This window comes from Cyanistes caeruleus, chromosome 3 (assembly GCF_971803275.1).
Source record: "Cyanistes caeruleus chromosome 3, bCyaCae1.hap1.1, whole genome shotgun sequence".
Classification (NCBI taxonomy): domain Eukaryota; kingdom Metazoa; phylum Chordata; class Aves; order Passeriformes; family Paridae; genus Cyanistes; species Cyanistes caeruleus.
The window spans coordinates 89,269,759-89,278,373 of NC_141703.1; the positions used below are offsets into that span (position 1 = coordinate 89,269,759).

The following is an 8,615-nucleotide window of genomic DNA, read 5'->3' on the forward strand; positions in this document are numbered from 1 at the left end:
TGAGTGACAGCTGCTGGAATCTGTTTTCAGAGATCGACAGGCACTGCCCTGTATGCTGAACAGAACACAAGCAGCTGTGTGATCCCTCCCTAAGAACCTGCATGAAGCTGAAGAGTTCCCTGCAGTCCTCACCACTTCTCAGGTCTATCTTCACAGGTTCTAGGATTACCAACACTTCAAATTGGCACAAAAGCTTAGACACTAACCAAAACTGTAGTGAACAGCACAGTATCAGTAATTTGGAAGCAGCAGCATTACATCAGTAAATCACCAGTGCTAGGATCCATTCTGCTGGAATAACTTTGAACTTGAAAGTCATAGATTTTAGTACACCTGAAAGAGACTAACGTGCTTTGATTTACAAGGGTAGAAAAATGGAGTCAGAATACAAGTCCTTACATATGAATGATATCCAGGAACGCTTAATAGGCATGAATAGTAAAATGTAGCCAAAGGAAAATTTCCAAAGAAAATCATACCTCCCCCTCTTAGTAAAAACCTGGACATTACAGGATAGTAAAGATCACCACCCACACTGGACAATCAGCTTACTGTCACATTGGAGTGATGCTTCAGATTCAAGACTGCTAACATTTACTATGTTCACCTGAGCAGACTCTGGCACAGAGTAAATCCCAGCGTCCAGCAGCATGAAGATCTGTTGCAAGGGCCTCATAAATAACAGGATAATCACTGCCACAGATTTCCTATAACAAGGACAGTTCATACTTCCCCTTCTAACAGATGATATCTTTAAGAGGAAGTATTAAAAAAAAAAAAAATACAGTGCCTGAATTACTAGACAAATGCAGAAGTTTGGCAGGATTTTCCTATCTAGAATTTGGGATATTGTCCCACAGAAAACAACACGCCCAGAACTCTTAACACAGGTCACTGGGAAAGGAAGCCCAATAGTATTCTCAGGAAACCTGCTCCTTCCTACCACACAGTTATAATTTTATTATAACACAGCAGGGAAAATTACTCCAAATTTCTTAGTCACTAAACAACTGAATTGCTGAGGTTGGAAGGCACCTCTGGCAATCATCTACTTCCAACACCCTGCTCCACACAAGCTGATGTAGGCTGCTCAGGGCCACATCCAGATGTGTTTTGATTACCTCCAAGGATGAAGACACCACAACTCTCTGGGCAACCTGTTCCAGTGGTCAGACACCCTTGCACTTAAAAGCGTTTTCCTATGTTTAATGGGAATTCCCAGTATTTCAGTTTGTGCCCATCGTGTCATGTTACTTCAGCAGGTATCACTGAGAACAGTCTGGCTCCATCCTCTTTGCTCCCTCCTGTCAGGTGTTTATATACTTTACAGTAAGATTCTCAGAGCCTTCTCTTCCTGAGGCTACATAATCCCAGCTCTCACATCTGCTTTTCCTACCTCCAAATGCTCAAAAATGTTTGTGGCCCTTTTCTGGATGCACACCATTAAGCCACATCTTTCTTCTACTGGAGAACACAGAACCAGACACAGCACTCTAGATGTGGTTTCCATCAAGTTTAACCAAGGTGAAAAACCACTTCCCTGAACCTGTTGGCAGGATTCTTCCAAACATGGCCCAGGATAGTGCTGGCTGCCTTTGCCACAAGGGCACACTGCCAGCTGACGTTCAGCTTGGGGACCCCCCAGCTCTTCTCAGCACTCATTCAGTCCTCAGCCTGCAGCAGTATGTGGTTATTGTGCCTCAGGTGCAGGACTTGGCACTTCCCTTTGTCAAACTTCCTGGGATTCCTGTCAGCCAATTTTTCCAGTCTGTCCAGGTCCCTCTGTATGGCAGCACAACCCTCTGCTATATCAAACACCTTCCAATTGTGCCATCAGCACTCTAATGAAACCAGACAGGAGTCACATCCTGTGCTCAACACAACCACAATGCTCAGTCTTCTCATGACACAGACATTGTGAAGCAAACAGCACCAACCTTCCTGCCATAAGCTCTGAGCTAGAAAGATTATTTATTCATCTCAAAAATATGGACATTTTTCCATCTAGTTATTCATACAATTTCAGTTGTCACACAGCACTTTGAAGCCACCCCTGCTCTGGAAAAATCTGGAACCTAGTTAAGTGATGCTTAGCTACATACTGTGGACCCATCAGCAACCCTACAAGACCATTTATCTTTCACATAACTTGTTCCTTGGATTCCTATAAGCCCTGTCATCTCACATGAGGCTTGCTTTGCTCAGCACATGTACGTGTAAATCCATGTGTACTCAAGGAAAGAGAATTATGTTCCCACTGTCAGTACAGCACACAATGGCTACAAAGTGAGACCACGCAACACGGAATTCATCAAGTCCACCACAAGCTCCTACTGTCCTCTTCCTAAAAACAAAGAGGGACTTAACTGTGGGCATGCCAATACATACAAGTTTGATACTTCAAACATCTATATGAAAAGTATATATCCCTAAAGCAAGGGTGTGAAGCCTGTTCATGCAAGATGTACCACCATCACAAGTTGTTACTCAAGCACCCAAGCTTTTATTCAGCAGCTTGGGAAATTCCTTGTTAGCCCAGAACAATACTAGAACAAAGCTGTTTGAACAAGACCAAGAAGTCAGCAGCAAAAATAAAACTAGATAGAAAGGCTGGTAAGGTGTTCATTGCTTAACTGCTTTGACCTACTCATGATCTGATCAGCTCAGCAGATAAGCAGCCTTCAAACATCAAATACAGCGAAAATGCTGTATCTAGAATTGATAAAGATCCTAGCTAAATCCATTAAAATACTCCTGTTACTAGGAGAAAACCACATTGTCCATGTGAAAAAATGTTCATTAACTGACTCATATGCTACAGTTTTCCATAATAGGGTTTTCTATACCAATTCTTTCCTCTCAGCTGAGGCTTCTCTAGAGGAGGAAATTGATGAGCCTCTCCTTAGATCTTACTTGCTACACTGCTTCACAATTTTATTACTGTGAAAAATTTTATATTCCTTTCAGCCTGCTACACATTCTGCCCTTTCTTTGGCTTGATAGACTTTCCCACAAAAGGAAGATCTAATGCAACTGAAATCCAAACCATAATACAGAACACTAATACAAAATTCATTTCTTTGTTCTGCAGTGACCTTCTTTTCTTATCCTGATCCTGTCATCTAGCTGCTAGGGTTGAAAAGTTCTGCAGCCATCTGCTCAGTGCAGTGCTCAGTCATTTCCTCTAGATGAACAGTTTTCATTAACTTCACTAACATTACTGGCAGACTAAAATCCACCCTAGCCTTTATTAAGTAAAAGTCACTCAACTTACAGGTGTATTTGGCATTGTTACTTAAAATATTTTTTGTTGCTCTAACCTTTAAGATGACAAATATTAAATTGAAATGAATACATATCTGTAAGCAACTATAACAGCAAACTTTACTCCAGTTCAGCAGAGTCACTTCTGAAGAGCTGAAGATGTTACCTCAACAGACCAAAGGTGTGCAATTTGACAAAACAACTGCTGCTAGATTTTTAAGTCAGGCTCAGTTTTACAGGCAGAATCACATGAGTTGTTTGGGCTCATTAAAACACATCTCTTAAAGTCATCTCACTACTGCCTAACTCCTTGTCCCCAGGTGTAATGGCTAAAATACTGAGCATGAGTTTGGAATAAGCATTTCATCATTATACTTAAGTTTCAAACCACCTTTAAAGTCAGGATATTATGGAATCTTCAGTTTATTATGCAAGGTACTTGACAGGTAGTTTGAAGAGCTGAGCCAGGAGTGAGTCTGCATGAAAGTCTTTGAGAAAGATTCAACATCCCTAACAGATAGAAGTCCTCTTTTATAGTACCTTTGATATAATGAAACACCTGGTTGGAATCACAGCATACCTACTGGCACTGGATTCCAGTAAAACAAAATTAAGCTGAGGTTGATTTTTTCTGTAATGGAAAACTGCATCTTTCTATTTTAAAGCAAGTTAAGCTACATTTGGAAATTTTATGTTTGATCACCTGAAATGTTTATAGCTTCTTTAGAACAGCCAGAGGTCTTCCAACATATTAGATTTTAACATTGTTTAAACTACGTATTGTGGTGGTTGTCTGAATATCTAACAGCTCATGCAAATTTATCTCATGATAACAAAACCCTCAAAATTTCAAGGATCCATAGGCAATCCACATAATAGAATTGCCTATTTAGACAACTTTACCAATATAGCCTGCAGTTAGTCTGAAATACCATCTTAGGGTTTTTTCCTGAAGAACTGCTTTTTAAGGTCTTATTTTCAGAGCAGGAAATAAAGTAATGAGACAGTGTAACAAGAACAAGGACCAAATGTTTGTTCCGCTAACTGAAGTTCTTGGAAAATGCAGTTTCTTTGCTTGGATATTAAAAAACTATCAAGTCATTCTTCAGGCTCTTACACAAAACTTGCATACCCGAAAGCTTTTGTCCACCTATAATAAGTTATTCCCATAAAGGCACAGCTGTCTCTCTATGAAGTCCATGGCTTTTCCCGTATCCTTTCTATACCTCCTCACACCCAACCATCCCAACCACAACAGGACTGCTCTTCATGCTTAGGGCACAGAACACAGACCAGTATCACAGACATCCAAACCACCTCTCTTTTACATGAATCACCACAAACCACTTCAGTAAGCAAGCATAGCTTACAGCAGCCTAAAGATGGGACACAGCATCTTCACAGCACATATTCTGACATTTTTCTTGGGGTGCTGTCTGGCAGAAATACAATTGGGCAGGCTGGTCAGCTGAAACTCACCAGAGCACCAACATTTCAACTTGGCTATGAGAATCCTTACAACACGAGCACTTTTCAATTGATTAGGAAGGACAAGGATAAGGCATATTATAGTACAGAGACCCTCTAGGATACCACCTCCCTCGAGCATTTGTATCTGCAATGGGTCTATTTTCAGCAAGCTTTTTTGCTCATTTATCTGTTCAGCACAATGAGTCTCAGTTAACTGGAGCAGCTTCCCATACTACTTTTGGTCCTTGCTGATTACATTTGATTTGAACATAACAGACTCACCAAAATGTTGTAAACTATGACAAAATTAAGAGGGGCCACTGTCAGACAAATTATTTCGGAACAGAGTGACCAGTGACATTGAATTTTACTATTACACAAGCTCAGAGGACTAGTCAAGCTGATGAAGCAAGCAAATAAATTCAATTGCTAAAATTAGTCTTTATCTGCCATTTGGTTAAGTGGTAGTAACAAGGTCTGTCAGATTTTCAGGATCTATCCAGAGACATCTTACTGATTTTCAAAGTAAATGTAACATTTCAGTAAAGCCAGGTCTTGGAAGGCAAAGTCTGTTAGAACAGCCATATTATGTATGGCTGTCTAAAAGAGCTGTCAGCAAATGGTCAATGTTTCTAAGATATGGGGGTGTTGAACTTGAGAGCTTAACAAACACAGGAGAAGCAAATGCTTGGATGAAATCTAGTAACCAAACAAAAAGTATTTATGAGAATGCAGAACTTAACACCATGAGAGAAGACCAAACCCAATAATTTGGAATAAGCTTAGCTGTCCACTCTCAAAGGGAAGAAAGGAGTGAGCACTTCAAAGACAAACAAAAAGCTTTCTGTACCATAAAAGAAGATACAACAATGACAAACAGAAGATCCGGTCAAAACTGGTTTTGCAAGTTGGACATTTAGGTGATTATTGGCTTACTCTGTACAGGAAAAAAAAGGCTGAAAAGTTTAAATTAATTCTGCTTCTTCTGCTGGAGTTTCTCTCTGCCCAGCTGGAAGGCTAAAGAAGTCACATGATTTAAGATGTCGAGTAAGAATGGATGAGCATGATATTCCAGTTGACTACATGGTCTGCTTTCCTTGGTAAAATTCCAGCCTAAAAAAAAAAGTCATGTGGATGCCATTGTTTAATAATGCCTCAATATTTCCAAGTCCAAATTTCCCTGGTTTTTAACCAATGAAAAAGGTATGGGGAAAAGAACGTATTTCAGGCAATGTAGCATTGGGATGATGCATGGTTTGTGTTTTGTAGGGTTTTCTTAAAACAACAGAGAAAAAAAATAGAGGGATTACTACTTGGTCAGCAGTAGCATTCAAAATTTTATGGTCAACATCAAAGTAACCAAAGACCCCAGCTAGGTTATCCTGTAATCTTTTTACTCCTTCTAGAAGAGTAATTAGGAATGCAGCCATAGCTCACAAACATGCAATCTAAAAGCCCGAGGGAAACGCGTAAGTAGGAACTTTCAGGGTTTGAAAACACAAAACCAAATCATTATGGAATCAAAACAAAGAGGGGCTTGAGAACCCAAAGACACAATATTCTGGCACCAAAGCACAATAAGGAATGCACAGTGCCTCTAAAAGGATCTTAATTCATAGGAATCATCTGGTAACCTGCTGGTTTATAGCAGCTTTGGAGGACAATGTCTAACACCAGCACCCATGCAAGTTTGGAAGATAAATGCATGAAGTCATAGTCGGAAAAAAAATTAGGCAAGAGAAGGACACTTAAGGCCCACAGACTTTGTAAATCAGGGTCAATGAGGCATAAAATGGTTAATACATACTTAGACCAAAATAAAAGCTAAATTTAAGCTAACGCTCTCTGAAAATGAAGCAACACTAATCACTCATGGCTCAACCTGTATTAGCACTACCTGCAGAAAATAATTCTTGATGTGGAAAATGACAAGAAAGCATTTACAGGAAACAGAGATCTTGTGTTACTATTGCAACACAAGACCACAACCCCCCTTTGAACAGTCAGCTGATGCCAGCAGCCATTTTCCACTGTTGCCTTAATTCCTCCTTCCCTGTTCTCTCAAGCTGATGTCCATGGTGATTTAGTATTTCTGAATGTCAGACTTGGCCACCTGATAACAAAATCAAGACTAATTTTTTCCCCACACAAAAGAATGCTTTCCCAGAGGACACTGCATTACAGAATGACAAACACAGCAAAAATAATCTGTAGTATTTTTGGTAATTCAAAGACCTGTAGATTCTGATCTCACTTTACATATTCCTACATAGAAAATAATAAAATGTAGTTATTGTTAAATATTTATATTTGCTGGTCATTGAAGAGGCCTTTGAAAGGAAAGTACCACACTGAAAAGCCAAACATTCAGCTATGGCAGATCTGCACAGTGCAGTCAGAAGTCAGAACAAATACAGCACAACTTAAAACATATTGAAGATCTGCCTCAGTTGCTCAAACTTCCACCTGCAAATGCCAGTTTGTATTTGTCATGTTCGTGCTAATAAATCACTTCTAGCAGTCTGTCAGCAGGTTTTCCTATTTTTCCACCCCCTCTCCACTTCATCAAGAGGAATTAGCATTTGAAATGCCATGCTAGATCAAATAGCCAGTGTACTTTGCTGAAGTATTGCATTACAATGAATAAAACGATCACCAAATTGCTTTTATGAAAATTCTCTGAGGGAAGTCAGTAAAACCTTAGGAAGAAAGACTTTACTTTCTTCCTAAGAAAGTATATCACTTTGGGCAACTGCATGGAATGGATGGATCTTGACACATATGTGTCACATACTCCAATATCACAGCTACCTGTAACACGAACAATATCATCCAGAATCCAGTCATGCAAGATTTCTTCCTCGCCTTTAAGTGAATGCCAAGAGTGATATTTGGAACACCTCATCTAAGGCAGAATTTTGTCACTGGCTACATGAATAGGAAGCACATTTGATATGCCACCAGGATATTCAACTGCAAAACAACGGGGGCTCTTCTGCCACCGATGGGCTGCAGTGAGAAGCCCGCATCAACATTCCTCTTCCATAACCTTGCTGCTCGCTCTCTGCCGGGCTGCGGTCAAGGCACCGAAAGATTCAGATACACCCACTCAAGATGGTGGGATGACTTGGCACTGGAACCCAGCCACTATCCAGCCGGTTCATTTTCTGTAAGGAATTCTGACATAACCCTAAACTTTCTCATTAGGCGTCTTCCACGAGCGCTCAGCAGGTTTTTCATTCAAGGGCTGCTTCACTTTCCAGGTCGCTTCTCCCTGCGAAGCGGGGCGGAGAAGCGCATGGCCGCCTCCAGCGGGCTGTCCTGCCGGGACACGGCTCCGTGAAGGTCGGCTGCCCAGGGCCCCGGCGACACACGCTCCGCAGAGCCGAGGGCCACGCTCCCTCTGGGAGCAGCTCCACGGCGAGACCGCGTCCTTCCCGGGCAGGATCCGAGCGGGGAGGGGAGCGGCGAGAGCTGACACCCCCCCTCCCTTCACCGCCGAGAAGGGCAACCCCCGGGCACAGCTCAGGAGAGGCGGAGGCAGCGGTGCAAGGCAGGGGGGAGAGGGGGCAAAGCGTCTCACCTGGGCCGGCCCGGCGCGCCCGAATCCGCCCGAGTCCCTCCGGCGGCGGCAAAGGAGGCGCTGGATCAGCTGACGCCGGGCCCCGCGCGCATGCGCCGCGCTGCACACCGGAAGCGCCGGGCGCGAGCCGTGCCCAACTCTGGGCGGAGCTTCGCCCGCCCGGCCGAGGCCGCTTCCGCGCAGGAGCGCACCGAGAGCGGTGGGGAGCGCTGATTGGTCCTTCTGCATCACGTGAAGGAATCCGCGCCCCGCCCCCGAGACTCTCGGGGCCTCCCCATCCTCCCCCGCCCCGCGGGGC

At 42.7% G+C, this 8,615-nt stretch overlaps 1 protein-coding gene across 1 annotated transcript in view; it reads right to left on the minus strand.

Annotated features, from left to right (window-relative positions):
- ATP6V1A (ATPase H+ transporting V1 subunit A) overlaps positions 1-8,364 on the minus strand; it is a 30,527-nt gene extending 22,163 nt beyond the window's left edge. The window contains exon 1 of the mRNA XM_086884013.1: positions 8,318-8,364. The gene's annotated coding sequence lies outside the window, so the exon portion shown is untranslated. The remainder of the gene's footprint in view (positions 1-8,317) is intronic.
- Positions 8,365-8,615: the final 251 nt, after the last annotated feature.